The sequence below is a fragment of the Cydia amplana genome, chromosome 11 (genome assembly GCF_948474715.1).
Source record: "Cydia amplana chromosome 11, ilCydAmpl1.1, whole genome shotgun sequence".
Classification (NCBI taxonomy): domain Eukaryota; kingdom Metazoa; phylum Arthropoda; class Insecta; order Lepidoptera; family Tortricidae; genus Cydia; species Cydia amplana.
This window is the reverse complement of record NC_086079.1, coordinates 3,863,488-3,882,775: the sequence shown is the minus strand read 5'-3', so window position 1 is coordinate 3,882,775 and position 19,288 is coordinate 3,863,488. Positions and strand designations below refer to the sequence as shown.

The following is a 19,288-nucleotide window of genomic DNA, read 5'->3' as shown; positions in this document are numbered from 1 at the left end:
GTGCATTTTTGGGATTTATCGGTATGGTAACTACATTTGCTAGTTGCTTTATTTGCTTTTTGTCTATTTCAGGTATTACACTTAGTTTATCTTGTTCGATTGTGTGACAGCGGCTAGGTTCGTGTAACTCTTACGACTCAATGGCCCATTGTGCTAGTTTTCGTCCAGCTCTAGTTTTCGTCCACATGACGAAATTTTAGTAAAAACCTATATTGCTGCACAAATTTGGATTTGTTGCAATCCTTGATGTCTAAACAATATATATATATTAATTAATTATAAGCCTATACAGTGTCCCACTGCTGGGCAAAGGCCTCCCCCCTCGATCTCCACTCGTCTCGGTCTTGAGCAATCTCCGGCCAATCGTTGAGATATGCATAAAAATATATATATACATAAAAATGATATTTCGCAAGCAGAAAATTAAAAATTAAACATTTCATTTGCTAATCCGTCAAGTGGACGGAAACTAGCGCAATGACCCTAACTTACCGAGATTACAAGATAAATAATTTATTAAACAACATAATAGGTAATAACAGCATAGGTATAATATATATTATATATACCTTCAGATCCACAGCGCAGGCTTCGTCAAAAAGATAAATTATCGTAAAGTAAGAATAAGACAAAAGAGGGTAGAAAGCTTGCATCCAAGCAAATTAATGAGCCTTCTTATCACCGAGTAAGTGCCTCTGACTAGCTATTTACAGGTTTCAGTTAACTGACCTCCTGCCTACTTATGGCAAATTGCGTTTTAATCTGGCATGATACCGTCTATAGCAGCGCGATTTTAATGAATTAGACGCCGATTAATGTTACATCTACATGTTCGTTTATCGCGTTGATAATGACAAGATATAAAAGTACCTAGGCAAAACATTACAAGTAAAATTGCGACTGTTGTGAATATTTCGACCTTAAACCATTTTTCTTTATCAACGAAACTATTTAAAACAATAATATGTGTGTTTTATGAAACGCAAATTGCAAAAATCTAAATATATTTCATAAAAGGGAAAACAAATTGGTATTATCAATACCGGTATTGATTCGGGAAATTGAGGACCAATATCGAATGTTAATATTGCTGTTGAGTATTGTCAGATGCCTGATACATGCCCTATTGGCAACAACTAGGAAACCTGATATTTTATTGTCATTACCAGTAGCAACTACGCGATATTTGTAGTAACCCAATCATCCCAACTTGCTCCATAGTAAAGTTAAAAATCCTACCACCTCTCGTGTTCACCTACTAACTACCCAGGTGAACACGAGAAAGCAATTAATGTTTCACGCACAGTACTGGCCGCTTTGTGCAGCATAATTGCTACCTAAATACTCTAAATTCCTGCCTTTGAGCCTGCTATTCTAATAATTGCTAGGCCTTTACCCTTTCAGGACATACAAAGTAGACATTCTAAATTGAGCAATAGAATGTGTCAAGAGATTTATTGGGCAATTTGAAGATGGATTCGGAAATGTCAAATTCCAATATGATATTTGTTCTTGATCTAAGTATGATTGTATTCATCTATATAAATATGTATATTGTCGCCTAGTACCACTAGTACCAGCTTTGCTTAGTTTGGGGTTAGGTCGATCTGTGTAAGATTGTCCTCTCCAATACGATACAAATATAGTTTGACAGAAATGAGAACAGAATTGGATAAAAAAAACTCCTTAGAATTGTCTTGGTGTAGTTTTGAGCAGTACTCGTAGGTCTCTCATGACACGTACAGTCAGCTATAAGAACATTGAGAAAAGCTTTTAAATACATACTACATCGGTGGCAAACGAAACTAAAATTTGTATGTCCAAGCTGAAATGGAGACCTTCGCTTTGCTCGGTTAATAAATCGTCAGAAACATTCACCAAATGAACATCAGAGAACATTATCCCTCTCTTTCTTTAACAAACGAACGCACAACGTTCTATATTGTTGACTGAGATATCATCTTGCACAAATATTTATACGCGCGGGTTGTGTACGCAAGGATATGATATTTTACTCGCATGAAATAATATACGTTGTATTTGCTATTGTATTAACATAACAATGATTCATAAGGAAGGTAAAGGAATTCTTTCCAATTCTACTGAGTTTAGACTAATCAATGAGGTAGCTGCCCAAAATTTTTTGTGAAATATTTTGTCTGTTTAAGACTTATACCTCATACGAACCCGGCTCTAATTTTAACGACATGCTTAAATTACACGAAATTTGTTTAGCATTTAAGTAACATATATCTATGTCTGATACTTCGTTGCTACAAATTGTCACGCAAAAAAAATAGGGCGAGTAGAAGTTTTGTACGTAAAACTTCAATCCGCTCTTATTTCTTTGTACATATAACAAATTCTAACATACAATTATGATACATAATTTTAGCTTTAGTTATCTTAATTGTATTTAATTTTAGTTTTATATTCATTTTATAACACTTATTATACAATAAATGAGTTATATTATGATACAGATGTGTAGACATATACTATGATATAATTATCAATATCGAATCATACACTCCAAAGCATGACAATAAACATACGGGTACTCGATTTGGTACTTGAACAATTTACATATGTTCAACGTACAGGTTTACATATGTTTTGCAATAACTTCGTGAATAGTTTTAGAATTTGTGCCGTTTTTGTGTGGGCATTGAAATAAGCTTTGTTATAAATATTAGACAAAACACTAAGGAACTTTCAGCATATTTGAGATTAATTCAATAGTAGTCTACTACTAAATAAATTTAGATAACCTGAAATATTTTTAGGTACAATGTAAATAAACAAGTCTTAGCCCATTAAAAACCAAACAATGGTGATTTTCAAATAGATGTATCTTGGTATACCTACCTACGTTACATTATATACCAACTAATTAAAATGATTTTTCAAAAACAAAATAGTCGTATCAACATTAATTAAACAATATTATAGATCGCAAATCAAGTAGAACGCTTTTGTATGATGCAAAAAAAATAGGGAAATTCTATTTATGCCAACTTATGATGTGCTTTATATTTTAATTATACTTAAAACTTAATGATGTAGGTATATCATACGAAGTATAATGCTTTGAACATTAATATAATATTTACTTTAGCCGGTTTTTTCACACACTTAAATAAATCAGGAACCGTGTGTCCATCCCAGCTATACCAACGCGTAGGCGTTCGGAATGAAAATGAAGCCAATCCACCTTTCTACACATTCCTCGAGTTATCTGATTATACTGGGCCCGAAATAGGCATGCGGGATAAGCTTTTTTACACGTTTGGCACACAACTTGATTTATAGCTGACTATTGCATTACGCGGTCCAATATAGGTAAGTTATAAAATGTTATTAAATATTTCACAATTGGTTATGACCTGGCTATGAACTTATGGTGGTAATTAGTGAGTTTTGCTTGTCACCTGACGATAATAAGATTCATAAGTAGAACTAGAAAAGCTCATGATGATGGCCCTTTCGGCATCTATGGCGCATCGCCTGGGACCCCGTCTATAAAAATGTTTGTAAGTATGTATTGTAGGGTACATATTGAAATATGACTGCGATTGTGAGCAATCTATTTTATAAGAGTAACTAAAAGTTTAAAAATACCGACTGTTTTGGGTTTCATATATATTCATATTTCAAGGAATATTAAAGTTATATAATTATTCAGAGTGGCCCGTAAATATATAGGTAAATAAGTTTAAGGAGTATCTAAGGGTAGGTTTATCGCAAGACTTACAACGACTTCGAAATTATCGTTTAATTTTATACCGGGTTGTAAATATGTTATATACTGCCAGTAAAACGGCGGCTGACTTTATGACGGCTGCAGTAAACGCGGTTTGATAACTAGTGCTTGGTGTATAAAGTTAATGAAACGGTATGATGTAAGTATACCGTTATTATGTTCCTATCTCGTTATTATTGCTTACATATATTGCTTATAGATCGAGTCTGTGCGGAAAGAGAAGAGTCGTGAAATTTATGGGATCCAATACATTTCCGCACAGACTCTATAGAACATTCTTAAAATATATATTTCTGAGGAAAAATTACAATTACCTTTAAACGAGCAATTCTTATATAATTTATTTATTTATATATATATTTTGGAGATCTCTGAAACGGCTCTAACGATTTCGATGAATTTGCTATATGGAGGTTTTGGGGGGCGAAAAATCAATCTAGGTCTTATCTCTGGGAAAACTAATATATTGTTTAAAGCATTGTCAAAATCCGTACAAAAGGCAGTACCTTCGTCTAGAGTGTCATCTACGATTAGCTTTGACCGGCCTTCCCCAATAGCAGCAGAGCGATGTTAGTGTAAGGCCTGAGTGGACACTCGGAGCGGAGCGTTCGGCGGGGCGTACAGCGTGGCGTCGGGCTCACAAGTAATTTGAGCAGCATGCACTTGGGAGCTCGACGCCACGCTGCACGCCTCGCCGAACGATCCGCTTCGAGCGTCCACTCAGGCCTTACACTTAGAGATCAACCATTTTTAAAAGCATGGGCGGTTGTGCCGATATTTGTCCTGAAATATAGGAAAAACTAAAAATTTCATTTTAAAGAAAAAAAATCCCTTTTTTTAAAGTTCCATATCTCGAGAACTATTTCACATACGGCGCTGTAAATGTGCTTAAGTTGTTTCAAATTTAATGTAATTTTAACATTATATAGCAAGTTTTGACCAAAAACCCATAGTTTTATAATAAAACTGAAAAAACTGAAAAAAGTCCGAATCTTTTTCAGTTTTTCGCAAATTACGCAGCGAGCACAACTTTTTTTTGCTTGCAAAACATAGTTTCACATTCCTCCAAGGACTCGAAACAACATACAAAAAATATAGAACTACATCACCCACTGTTTTTTTATTGTAAGATTTGACTGATGTAATATTACTTACTAGTTTAATTCGTTTGTTGACTTTTTGTTAATTCGCTTGTTGAAGTTTATTGCGATATTTAAAAAAATGTCCAAATTGGTCAAATATTCCAATAGGCTATGGTAGGGTCACTACCAAATTAGGCTCCCATTTTCTTTTTAGGGTTCCCATAGGGTAAAAATTAAGACTCCGCTGTCCGTCTATCTGTCACCAGGCTGTAAATCATGAACCGTGATAGCTAGATAGTTGAAATTTTCACAAATTATATATTTTTGTTGCCGCTATAACAACAACTGCTAAAAATAAAATAAAATAAATATGTATGTGGGGCTTCCATACCATAAACGTGATTTTTTTGCCGTTTTTGCGTAATGGTACGGAACTCTTCGTACGCGTCCGACTCGTACTTGGCCAGTTTTTATAGATATATACCACATCAGTGGCATACAAACATAGTAAACATGGCACGCTTAATGTTAAAGCCTGACCATTAATATATGATCATTGTCAAGAGGGCGCTGTTATTCTCGTGTATAGGGTGACAGTTTAGTATAGTATGAAAAAATTAGTTCCAGTGAAATTCCGCAACATGGCGCGAGATCATATATTACTGGTCAGGCTTTAACTTTGGTAGGTATCTGAAAGTGCAAAGGACACACCTACCATGTCGTTTGACCTAACCATATGCGTTATAACGACTACGCATAACTTCGATGCACACAAATTTGCATTTAATATTTGAATTGCGTAATAGCACTTAAGTAGTAAAATACATCCTTGACTCTCGTTTAAAACGAATTGATACTTTTATGTTAAATAGGATGGGGAGTCGTAAATCATAGGTGCGTAGGCGCCCCAGTCGTATATTCGCTTGCTCGAAAGTGCCTTAGGGAAGAAGATAGATAAGAGAGGTTAGGAGCGAAAAACAAATTCCATAAAATTTCAGTTATGAATGATTCACGGTTAGTTTCTAGACTTGAGACAAAAGGTAATCGCGGTTCATATCCCGGTCGATATAAGTCCATACAATTTTTTAACTATCCAAAAATCTAAATAAAAAATTAAACGAAGGGGCATAACTGTGAACCGATGGTGGCCGAGTGGATTTGACGTCTAACTCTCAGTTCGGTCGCGAGTTCAAATTAATCCTGGTTCGCAACTTCGCACCAATCAGTTTTTCGAAATTTGTTTACGGAATATCATTTTATATGCTGGACAACGCTCAATTTATGTAATATGTCTTTGGTGAAAACCTAGGTTTCAGGTTTGTATGGTTTTCATAGAGAAATATTTAAGCCCTTTTGAAAAGACTCCTCAAATAATATGGGGATTTGTATGGAAAGGTGATTTCCCGTGCTCGTCCACTTTCGTCTTATAGTTCTACTAGCGACTCGCCCCGGCTTCACACGGGTTGACAAATTATACATAAACCTTCCTCTTGAATCAATCTATTTAAAAAATACCCCAGCAAAATCCGTTGCGTACCTATAGTTTTAAAAATCTAAGCATACACAAACAGACATACACAACAGACAGTGGGAAGCGACTTTGTTTTATACTATGTAGCGATGCATACCGCACCCTGACACTCTGACACCTATTTCTAGTAGTTAGTCTCATTAAAATGTAACTAAATTATTCTTATCTTAATACATTCAATTATTGGAGGGTGTGGCGCCCAAAATTCGTTCCGATTGATTTACGAGGCTCGTAATAACTGAGTTTTACGGCCTCAGATAATTTTATTGCCAGTTAAATTTCAATAACACGATAACTACTTTATTGGCCAGTTAAATGTATCCTCATGTGTAATCAATATTGAGTACTTTTGTCTGGAGACGAAGCTAACGGCACTTTGCACTTTGGTGTTAATTATCCTTAGGTAATTGAGTCGCACTTTTTAGGGTTCCGTAGCCAAATGGCAAAAAACGAAACCCTTATAGATTCGTCATATCTGTCTGTCTGTCTGTCTGTCTGATGTCCGTCTGTCCGTCCGTATGTCACAGCCACTTTTTTTCCGAAACTATAAGAATTATAAGTAGATGTATTCTGTGAACCGCATTAAGATTTTTACACAAAAATAGAAAAAAAAACAATACATTTTGAGGATTCCCCATACTTAAAACTGAAACTCAAAAAATTTTTTTTCATCAAACCCATACGTGTGGGATATCTATGGATAGGTCTTCAAAAATGATATTGAGGTTACTATAATATCATTTTTTTCTAAACTGAATAGTTTGCGCGAGAGACACTTCCAAAGTGGTAAAATGTGTCCCCCCCCCTGTAACTTCTAAGATAAGACAATGATAAACACTACTAAAAAAAATATTATGATGTACATTACCTTGCAAACTTCCACCGAAAATTGGTTTGAACGAGATCTAATAAGTAGTTTTTTTTTAATACGTCATAAATCCCCTAAATACGGAACCCTTCATGGGCGAGTCCGACTCGCACTTGGCCGCTTTTTTATTTATTATAGGCGCTAGCGGGTTCACTAAGGGCCACTTGCGCTATCCCACTAACCCGGGGTTAAGCGGTTAAAGTGTTAACCCAGTGTCAAGTTTTACTGGTCCCTATCCATGGTAGCTCCAGGCTTTAACTGGTTAACTGAAAGTTTCAAAATTTACGTTTTTTTTAACGGCGGGACCAACGCCGCAGCAGTAATGTCGCAACAGTAATGAATGAAGCTCCAGTTGACATCTAAATGTTACCTTCATGTTTCCTAGCACACAACACACTATTTCAAATACACATAAAACTTTTCATCCATGCATAATACATAGAAAATGTTATAGAAAAAGAAAACCGCTTCCAGCTTTTCCAAGAAATATTTCTCAACGTCAGTAATCCCCATTTCTAAAGAAGTAATAAAAATATTTGTCACAATAAAGTTCCGTAAGAAACTCCGTCTCCGCTGGCGGAAATTAATTCGTATTTCGGAAATTGCGGGCACATACAGAAGACATCGACATTTTGTCTACTTTCTCGACATACAGATGTTATTATTACAAAGGAATAGGTAAAAGTGGTGATGCGTTCGTAAAACTCGATTCTCGAGGCTTACGTTAATCACTACCTACATACATAGTATAAAACAAAGTCGCTTCCCGCTGTCTGTCGCTATGTATGCTTAGATTTTTAAAACTACGCAACGGATTTTGATGCGGTTTTTATTAGATAGAGTGATTCAAGAGGAAGGTTTATGTATAATTTGTTAACCCGTGCGAAACTGGGGCGGGTCGCTAGTAACTATTATATTGAAAATAAAAATAAAACCCTATAATATTGAATCACAACACTATTTTAAAACTAATAATTTACTTTCGTTCAAATAAAACAATAAAATAAAAAGATAAACAACAAAAGGTTACAAAATCGTACAACAAATTGGACTGGAGAGTTTAGTCCAACAAAACAACTTTTTAAAATACGTTAAGTCATAAATACCTCTCATCCCTTTTTGTATAACCCTCCAAAACTGTCCTCTCTCGTTCACACAAAAAACAAATTATTTCTACCATTTTACGATTTAATCCGTCCTCTAACTATTTAAAACTGTAATGACGTGTCTCTTGTATAAAATACCTGAAATAAATTCTTTCTATTTTACAGTATTTATTAAAAACACCTTGCTTGATATTCACGAAAACGAATCTCAAATAACTTGAGAAAAGTGGCCAAGTGCGAGTCGGACTCGCCCATGAAGGGTTCCGTATTTAGGGAATTTATGACGTATTAAAAAAAAACTACTTACTAGATCTCGTTCAAACCAATTTTCGGTAGAAGTTTGCATGGTAATGTACATCATAAATTTTTTTTAGTTTTATCATTCTCTTATTTTAGAAGTTATAGGGCAGGGGACACACATTTTACCACTTTGGAAGTGTCTCCCGCGCAAACTATTCAGTTTAGAATAAAAATCATATTAGAAACCTCAGTATCATTTTTGAAGACCTATCCATAGATAGACACGTATGGGTTTGATGAAAAAAATTTTTTGAGTTTCAGTTCTAAGTATGGGGAACCCCCAAAATTTGTTGTTTTTTTTTCTATTTTTGTGTGATAATCTTAATGCGGTTCACAGAATACATCTACTTACCAAGTTTCAACAGTATAGTTCTTATAGTTTCGGAAAAAAGTGGCTGTGATATACGGACGGACGGACAGACAGACAGACAGACAGACATGATGAATCCATAAGGGTTCCGTTTTTTGCCATTTGGCTACGGAACCCTAAAAAAGGAGCACGTGCGTACGCAGCAAAGGTGATACTTATTCTAGGGTTCCGCACCTCAAATGGAAAAAACGGAACCCTTATAGGATCACTCGTGCGTCTGTCTGTCCGACCATTCCCCCCCTTTATCTCCGAAACTACTGGATCTAAAATTTTGAAAAAAAAAATACACAAAATAGTTCTTTACCTATAGATAACAGGAAACCTATTAGAAATGTCCAGTCAAGCGTGAGTCGGACTTAATGTACGGAACCCTTGGAACGCGAGTCGCACTTGGCCGGTTTTTTCAGAAAAATAAATAGTTCTGGTTTATATTGTTTTTCTTTTTAATCATTTGTAATTGGAAATATGCTGCTGGACACCTTGTAAGTTACAAGTTGTAACTATTACCTCTCATTCCGAGATCGAACCCTTTCTTTGGGATAAAGTAAACGAATTATAACAGACTAAGTATTTAAATCACAATCCATAAAAAAGTGTAACACATTTGTTCAAAACTAATATCATAGTATTATTAATCTCCTACGCTGGTTATAAAATAAATCACCATAAACATGGAAGAAACGTTTTTAACACTGAATCTGGGTAATAAAACTAGATAATCTCGTTCCGATGATCATACGTTTTTTCCGTGTTAACTAGTGGAATAAATTCATAACTAAAACATGTTTTTGAAGTGTCATAAAAGAATTAGAGTTACATGGATTTTCTATGAAAAATGTACCTATATATTATGGAAATTCTAATTCTACGCAGATATAAATTTGCGATGATCATATCCATTAATCATTATATTATACCCTTTCTGCCTAAATTCCTTTTTAGGGTTCCGTACACAAAGGGTAAAAACGGTATTACAAGACTCCACTGTCCGTCTGTCTGTCACCAGGCTGTATCTCATAAACAGTTGAAATTTTCAGATGATATATTTCTGTTGCGGCTATAACAACAAATACTAAAAAGTACGGAAACCTCGGTTTTTAGGGTTCCGTAGCCAAATGGCAAAAAACGGAACCCTTATAGATTCGTCATGTCTGTCTGTCTGTCCGTCTGTCTGTCCGTCTGTCTGTCCGTCCGTATGTCACAGCCACTTTTCTCCGAAACTATAAGAACTATACTGTTGAAACTTGGTAAGTAGATGTATTCTGTGAACCGCATTAAGATTTTCACACAAAAATAGAAAAAAAACAATTAATTTTTGGGGTTCCCCATACTTCGAACTGAAACTCAAAATTTTTTTTTTCATCAAATACGTGTGGGGTATCTATGGATAGGTCTTCAAAAATGATATTGAGGTTCCTAATATCATTTTTTTCTAAACTGAATAGTTTGCGCGAGAGACACTTCCAAAGTGGTAAAATGTGTGTCCCCCCCCCCCCCCTAACTTCTAAAATAAGAGAATGATAAAACTAAAAAAAATATATGATGTACGTTACCATGTAAACTTCCACCGAAAATTGGTTTGAACGAGATCTAGCAAGTAGTTTTTTTTTAATACGTCATAAATCGCCTAAATACGGAACCCTTCATGGGCGAGTCCGACTCGCACTTGGCCGCTTTTTTTTTATATTATGTACTGTTTCTACTTCTATTTTAGTTGTTTTGTAAGGATCAAAGAGTAAATCGAGAGATATCGCAACAGCGACAATATCCTCGCGACACTCGAGATCTTTATTGCGGCGCGCGCAAATAAACAGAGATCGGAGATAAAAAGCATTGTCTGTTGCCTCACAGTGTTCCCAAGCGCAGGTGAGTCGAACTCTTTGGAAACCAGTTAGAGACTGCAATCACGATCTCGCGCGAGATCTCGAGCGAATTTTCGAGATATAATCTCGTCGGCAGGAAATCTCGATTTTTGCAATTTTGGTGTAGGTCACGATTAGTGTTGTAGGAAGAAATTGAAAAGAAGTTCAAAGTCAACTCTGGAATGTGAAATTTTTGATCGTTTTCTAATTATATGTTAGACCAAGTAGTAAAAGACTATGTTATATATTTGTAATCTACTCAACAAGCCCTTTCATTTGGTACCAAATCCACATGGTATGTTTAAAAGAAAAAAGTTTGAAACTTTGTACTGCCGATTTTATGACGTCATAAAAACTCATTCCACCACTTTAAAAGGTGACAACATGCATTTTGATAAGCAGTAGACCATTTTCAAGGGCCATTTTCAGTCCTACGAAAATTGCTCTTATTCAACTTGGCCTCTTTACTAGTACAAATACTGAATTCTTAAAGATTTTTAAACCAGTTTTTAATTACTTTGTCCAATCTCGATCTCGGAAGAGTCGGAAGTCTGACGGTCGAGATCTCGAAACACCCAATCTCGATTCAGAATAATTCAGATTTTTCGCACTAGATCGAGAATCGCCAATTTTGGTTCGAGATCATGGTCCGTCTGAGTGTCCCGACTCACTTCAGCATGATTGGAATACACTAACAGTGCTAAAATACGGCCACGCGAACTGGCAGGTGCGACCTAATACTAGTCGGTCCGATTCGAACTTTAAGATACGTCAAATATTACGTCGAGGTACGATTCCTCGCTCAAAGAATTAGTCTAGCGGTACAGCGAGGTAATGCTGCCAGCATCTACGACACCATGCCGCAGGGGGATATTTTTAGTACCTATTTTACTTTAAGATTAGTATTATTTATTTTTAGATTTTGCTTAGTTATAGTTTAGTTATCTACGAGTATGTAACCTCCGATTGTACCACGAAGGCCGCGTAAAATGGTAAGGGTACTTAGATCGAAAATTTGCTAATTGTACGAGTCAAAAGTTTATTTCTTATACGATTAACATTTTACTGAGTTAGGTAGCAAAGTTATTCACAACTCACAAGAAACATGTCAAAGTTTAGAGTTTGCGGAACTTTGCGATTCTCAGATGTTTCCATTATTAATCCCTAAGAATGTCAGGTAAATTACAAGGCGGTTTGTTTTGTTTTTGAACTTGTGTCGATTTTAATTAAAATCGTTTAAAAATACCCATCTAGATCTTAAATTGTTAATTTGTTTGTTAATTTTTCCGAAGAATCATATGTGCATGTATGTATTTTATTTTGTCTCATCCAATGACCTAAATATAGCTTTTTCGATTGTACTGTATGAGATGTTATATTTTTGTTTAGTTGTCTTTGAAATTGACTATTAAGTAAATAAAGTATTATTTAGGTACCTATAAAATTCATCGTTTTATGGTTTCAAATTCAAGTACCTATCCCTTATTAGTTTCGCCATGTCCGTCTGTCTGTCTATTTTTGCTGATTTTAAATACCTAGTACTTACAAATTGTTTATGCATCCAAATTGTAACTTTTCATCTGCAGTGCTAGAATTGTTTCGTAATTTTTAAGTCAAAAAAGTAAAACTACTTAATATTATAAAAATCGTAAAACTCATAAAGTTTGTAGCCAAATATTTATTTTTACCACTACCTGTAAGTGGGCGGCGACAATTTTGACATATGTCAATTTGTACCACTTCTCCACTGACAATAAGAAACCCCACAACTTTAACAGTATCGCTTAAACCAAGCAAAGATAATCAAAATTCACACTTAACCCAGTACTAACAAAGGTCAAAGGTTTTTTCATTAACGGCAAAGTATTTTGTCAATCTGTGACTGGCAGCAAGGACAAATCGAACGCTAACTTTAAAAGCCTCATATCTTAGTTTTACTTAGCATCAGATTTAAACTTTATGCTATAATATTGAAAGTTCATTTTGTAATGGCAGTTGTGATAGGAAAGTTATTCGATCCAAAGGAGTGACAGTTATTGGGTAAATAAAAGAGTGAAATATGGCTTCCGTGGGCCGGACTGAATTAAAAGCGTTGTGTAAACAGAAATTAGGGATTTGAGGGTTTAATTTACGCCTTTACCATAATTTATTGGCGTGTTTTAGATTGATATAGAAAACGGATAATTTTAATTTAATTGTATTAATTAAGTTAAGTCTACTAGTAGTATTTTATTTAGTCAAGAGTGAGTTGAACTATATAGATGATACAAAAATATTAGCAAGATATACCTACTTAACTGTATATTAGCATTATCATAATAAATCTTAACAAAACCAACATGTATGAGGTTTTAGAGTAAGTAGGCATCCATAAGCTACGGTAACCACTTGCTATCAGGGCATACCTAATAAGATTAAAAACCCTTTATAAGATTTCTTTAGCAAGTTTCCTGTTTTACATACATATCTATCAAAGTAACTGACACCAATATTTCGACATTCATAAATTTACTACGAATCCGTAAACATTGCATTTTTACACGTAATCTAAACCAAAACAACGAAAACGGGTCTCTCAGACTAAAAATACTTTCCACTAATTTTAACAGGAAAAAAAACGTCTCCAGATAACCACCGTACCAATGTTTATACGTCATTCAGATATCGACACTACTATCACAACCTCGTATCTAGTAACAATGACTTAATTGTAAATAGAACTTAGTGTCAAGGAAGTAAAGTTCATGTTTAGAGTGGGTTTGTAAGTGTGTTACGGGTTTTGGAGAGTTGTCAGAGATAGGCCAGTTGGCAACTATTCAAGTCTGGGAGCTATTGTGGCGGGACGGAAAACGGTTAAGGCAATCGAAATTTAAAATTGGAACGGTGTGTGCCGCCAAGGGCTGTATTCGTTTTTTTTTTTAAGTTTGTGACATTGGCGATTTTGTGACATGTTCAGAAAGTGATATGCAAAAATGGTGCAGATGCAAAAAATTTATTGAAGGACATTAGCTCGCCTCACTATACAGTTTTGTACGTGTGGATACTAGTCAAGATTGACAATCCAATTGCCAATTTAATTTATGATTAAATTGACAATATGATTGTCAATATCATAACATATCAATATCAATGATGTCAATGGAACGAATAATATTCATGAAATGCCGCAATGCAAAGCAAATCGCATGTAATTTTTGATGAGCTTCATAAAAATTTGCCGCGCAAAACCAAACCATATTCCATCGTAATAAGTCCTAACTAGGGTTTGAGATCCGGATATCCGGATATCCGAAATATCCGGATATCCGTCAAATCTAAGATCCGGATCCAACGTCTCATAGGATCCGGATATTTCGGATCTCACGGATCCGTTAAATATTGCATTGGTCGCGTTATTGGTACGCTATAACGTCATAAAATAAATACAAATATTGCTTAAACTAAACAGTAGTAACAGTCACAGTATTAAAACGAGCTACCTGCATGCCTCCTGACTGGAATAAGGGTAAATATTTGTATGTTTTAAAGTAATTGTTATCAGGTTTTCGCTCAGTCGCCTTTGGGTCGTCTACCTGGAACATCATTAGTGCTTGTGCGCGTTGTTATCAGTGACTTTTTTGTGTTATCGTGTCGGTTCCCAGTCTTCTGTTAACATAAATAACATGTGCTTGATGTGCTGCTGAGTAACTAATATTGATATTTTTTTCTCGTTATTAAGAAGCTGTAGCCCAAATTTCTTAATCCCGAAACTTTTGTAGTAATTTTACATTATTTTGCAGTAATTAACTGGATTTATATATACCTATAATGGAAGATTGTTGTAATGGGGACTGAATAAATGAGTTAGATACTTTTTCTAAGCCATTTTTCTCAGTCGAACGACTGAAGGTATAGCTATTTTACCAAGGTAAAGGAAGTACGTTTTTTAATAGTATAAATTATATCACACCACACCGGTATAAAATAATAAAAGTACATAAATGTAACTTTTTCTCCATTTTCTATTTTGTGAGCTTATAATGGCAAATTTAAGAAAAAACGCCGAAGTTAAAGCGGTGTTTTTAGGCACCTTTAGAATTAATTCTTCTGAGCAGATATATAGAAATAAATTTGTTTTAATTACTTCATTTTTGGCGTTTTCGGTTACAAATCGACTACGGCCTCCTAAAAAAAATGCATAATATTATTAATAGGAATACCTAATTAAGACTACACTGAATATCTTATTATACATATTTATATCGTTTTGAGATAATAATAACAATTATTAATAATTGTAATTAACTAAAATATGAACATTTTACTAGCTGTTCCTTATATGTAAGTTGTAAATTTCGTCACCTTTCTTGATACAGATCCGTATTATCCGAATTATCCGGATATCCGGATCCGTCAAATTTTAATATCCGAAATATCCGGATCCGAAAAATTTACGGATCTTGCAAACCCTAGTCCTAACCAACCTTCTCAGTTAAAGTTTAAAGTATTTAATAGCTCGTTTAGGATAAATTTGTATTTATTTACATTACCACCAGCTACGCCATAGATAGATGACGTGTCAATAGATTTGTTAACCCTTACTTGACAGACTAATGACATCATTATTGAAACAATATGGCCGCCAGTATCATGTGACTTTAACCCTTTGACCGCCAGACGTCAACTGACGCGCGCGCCTACATCCCAATATCAACCTTCGTGCATTCCGACAAGGTTCACAATGACGCGCCGCGCACGATACGTGTGGTGAATAAAGGAAGATGAACCTTATCAGTTGTCTATAAGGTATATTTCTAATTTGTATTTTAATGACAGTAGTGCCTTATTGACACAGGACAAAGTAGTATTTTTTCGGTTGTGATACATTTTTTTGTCGAAGTTTTAAATGGTGAGTTGTTGACAGTAAAGTGTTTTGTTTCAATTTATCTGAAGACCGATCTTTGAGATATCCTACAATTCTTAATTTCTTACAACTCAATTGACCCAAAAGGTCGGGAAGCCATTGTTTAAAAGTTGGAACCACGTTTTCTATTACAGTAATGGCTCCCCTATACGATGGGCCATCCTACTGGCCCACTAAGATGAGCCAGCGTGTAGAGAGGGTATAGTGGCGTCGGATGGCTTATGGCGCGGCAGGATGGCGATGAGATGGCCACGATGTCGGTTTTTCGTCCGCACATCAAAGGTAGCGGGCCAGCGATGGTACGTACGCATCTACCTAATACACGTGGCCCATTCCATAGTGCGTACGATCAACCATCGCATGGCCATCTCGCTGGTCCAGCGCTGGGCCATCGTGTAGAGGAGCCATAAAAGGCTCAAATTAATTCCTTATCTTTTTTTATGTACTTACCTTAAAACAGGATTTCTCAAACTGGTGGATCGCGAGCGAATATTACTTATATGGATTATGCTGAAAATGCTGAAATTATTCAAGTGGTATCGCAGCCCAGTAAGCTTTGAAATGATGATAAGACATTTTAAAAGTAAATAACTCAAATTATGGTTTAAGAACATCTGTAATATTTACCATGGTTTGCAACAAATGATTATGATTATTGTTAGGTACGTTAAATGCCAATTCAACATTCTAAAAATAATATAAATAAAACCTTTTATTAAATCTTTGTTGTTGCCTAATGTAAGCTTTGGTTACCTTTATACATACAATACTAATAGAAACATGAGAGTAAAGGGGCCCACTTATTATCTTACTAGCTGTTGCCCGCGACTTCGTACGCGTGGATTTGTATATTCATATTCATAATCATATTCATATTTTATTGATAACGTTAATTACATGTTAGGAGTAAGTACATAAAATAAAATTACATTTCACTAAATGTAAACATACTTATCAACAAATAAAAGCAGAACAGAAATACAAATGTCGTGTCGATCATAATTATAAACTTAAAACTAAAATAATTCCATGTTTCGTTAAATAATTTTAAATAGTTACATTAAGGCTTTCTAATAATCCATATTAAAATATCTAAATTAAAAATAACATTTTACAGTGAAAGTAATGTCCCATCATGGTCCCATCGAAACAGTGATTTAGACTTTCACATTGTGTGTATGGATCAATGACACCCTGTCGAAGAATTCGTCGATCGTGTAGCAGGCAATCTCCAATAACATTTTTTTAATCTTTCTAGTAAATGTGACATCACTAAGAACATCTCTGATTTCAGCAGGTAACGTGTTGAACAGTCTGACGCCTAAAACACCAAGGGATTTCTTAGCTTTAGTGGTAGTATGGGCCGGTACCAGAATGAGACTTCCACCGCGCGTGCTTCTACCCGACTGCTGCTCACGGGTTTTATAAGAGCTTAGATTGCTTCTTACGTACTTTACACGTACTTATTGTTACGTACTTATTGGTGGTTATAAATTCTACATTAGCTTAGAACATTATGCAGCAAAAGATAGCAGTAGGGACGGTTAATCATTTGTTAATTATTATACAACGCATGAGATTTGTCTTTCACAACCTGGCTACGAAGTTTCAAGCCCCTAACTGAATAAAATTGTTCTCGATATAATCTCTCTCTCAACCCCCAGAAGATTTTCAAGTCCACTATTTAATAAAACCTACTACTTAACTACCTATTTACGAAGTTTGAAGTTCCTAGCTTTAAATAAAATTTGAACCCTCTACCAACTCTCAAGTCTCTCAACCCCTGTTTAAACTTTTAGGGGATGAATTTTTAAAAACGCTGAAATTACTTTTCTTTTATTGTAATAATATGCCTTTATACAACGATTTAAGTCCCGCACTCAAGTAAATATTTGGGTTCCATACAAATTTTCGACGCCCTTCACCACCTTGGGGGATGAATTATCAAAGACTCTGAAATTAGTTTTCTTTTCTCTTAATAAAATATTTTTTTACGAAACTTCAAGTTCCTAGCTTTAAATAAAATTATAACCTATACAATCTTTCAACCCCTTTTTAACCCTGTTATGGGATGAATTTTTAAAAACGCTGAAATTAGTTTTCTTGTGTTCTAATAATATGGCTTTATACAAAGATTTAAGTCCCGCACTCTCAAAAATATTTGATCTCCATACAAACTTTCAACCCCTTTTTCACCTCCTCCGGGGATGAATTTTTAAAAACGCTGAATAGGTTTTTTTGTTTTTTTTAATAAAATACCTTTTTACGAAGTTTCAAGTTCCTAGTTTTAAATAAAATTTGAACCCTATACAAACTTTCAACCCCTTTTGGATGGATAAGGGTATAGGGGATGAATTTTTAAAAACGCTGAAATTACTTTTCTCGTATTCTAATAATATGTCATTATACAAAGATTCAAGTCCCGTACTTACAAAAAATGTTGACCTCCATACAAATTTTCAACCCCTTTTTCACCACCTTAAATGTTGAATTTTGAAAAACGCTGACAATAGTTTTCTTCTCTTTTAATGAAATAACTTTTTACGAAGTTACAAATTCGTAGCTTAAAATAAAGTTTAAACCCTATACAATTTTTTAAGTTTTAACCCCTTCTTAACCATTTTAAGGGATGAATCTTTGAAAACGCTGAAATTACTTTTCTTGAGATCTAATAATATGGCTTTATACAAAGATTCAAGTCCCGCACTCTAAAAAATATTTGATCTTCTTACAAACTTTCAACCCCTTTTTCACCACCTCGGGGGATGAATTTTTAAAAACACTGAAATTAGTTTTCTTGTTTTTTTAATTTAATACCTTTTTGCAAAGTTTCAAGGTTCTTGCTTAAAATAAAATTTGCACCCCAAGACAAAGTTTCATCCCCTTTTTTACCCCCTTAGGGGTTGAATTTCTTAAAACGTCGCAATTCCTTTTTTTTGTAATCGGCTATTATGCCTATCTAAAAAGTTTCAAAGCATTTGTAATGGATTCAAACTTTCAACCCCTTTTTAACCCTGTTAGGGGATGAATTATTAAAAACACTGAAATTACTTTTCCTATCTTATAATAATATACCCATATACAAAGTTTCAAGTCCCACACTCACAAAAATATTTGATCTCCATACAAACTTTCAACCCCTATTTCACCACCTTGGGGGATGAATTTTCGAAAACGCTGAAATTAGTTTTCTTATTTTTTTATATAATATATTTTCACAAAGCTTCAAATTCCTAGCTTAAAATAAATCTTGAACCCCATACAACCTTTCATCCCCTTTTTAACCCTTTTGAGGGATGAATTTTTAAAAACGCTGAAATTACTTTTCCTGAGTTCTAATAATATGGCTTTATACAAAGACTCAAGTCCCACACCCTCAATAATATTTGATCTCCGTACAAACTTTCAACCCCTTTTTCACCACCTCGGGGTATGAATTTTTAAAAACGCTGAAATTAGTTTTCTTGTTTTTTAATTTAATACCTTTTTGCAAAGTTTCAAGG

The 19,288-nt window shown here is 34.7% G+C and overlaps 1 protein-coding gene and 1 long non-coding RNA gene across 3 annotated transcripts in view; one reads left to right on the top strand and one right to left on the bottom strand.

Annotated features, from left to right (window-relative positions):
- Positions 1-10,186, bottom strand: part of LOC134652055 (uncharacterized) — a 65,538-nt gene extending 55,352 nt beyond the window's left edge. The window contains exon 1 of the long non-coding RNA XR_010097157.1: positions 10,104-10,186. This is a non-coding gene — a long non-coding RNA (uncharacterized LOC134652055). The remainder of the gene's footprint in view (positions 1-10,103) is intronic.
- LOC134651940 (netrin-B-like) overlaps positions 1-19,288 on the top strand; it is a 273,691-nt gene that overhangs the window by 2,082 nt on the left and 252,321 nt on the right. The window lies entirely within an intron of this gene.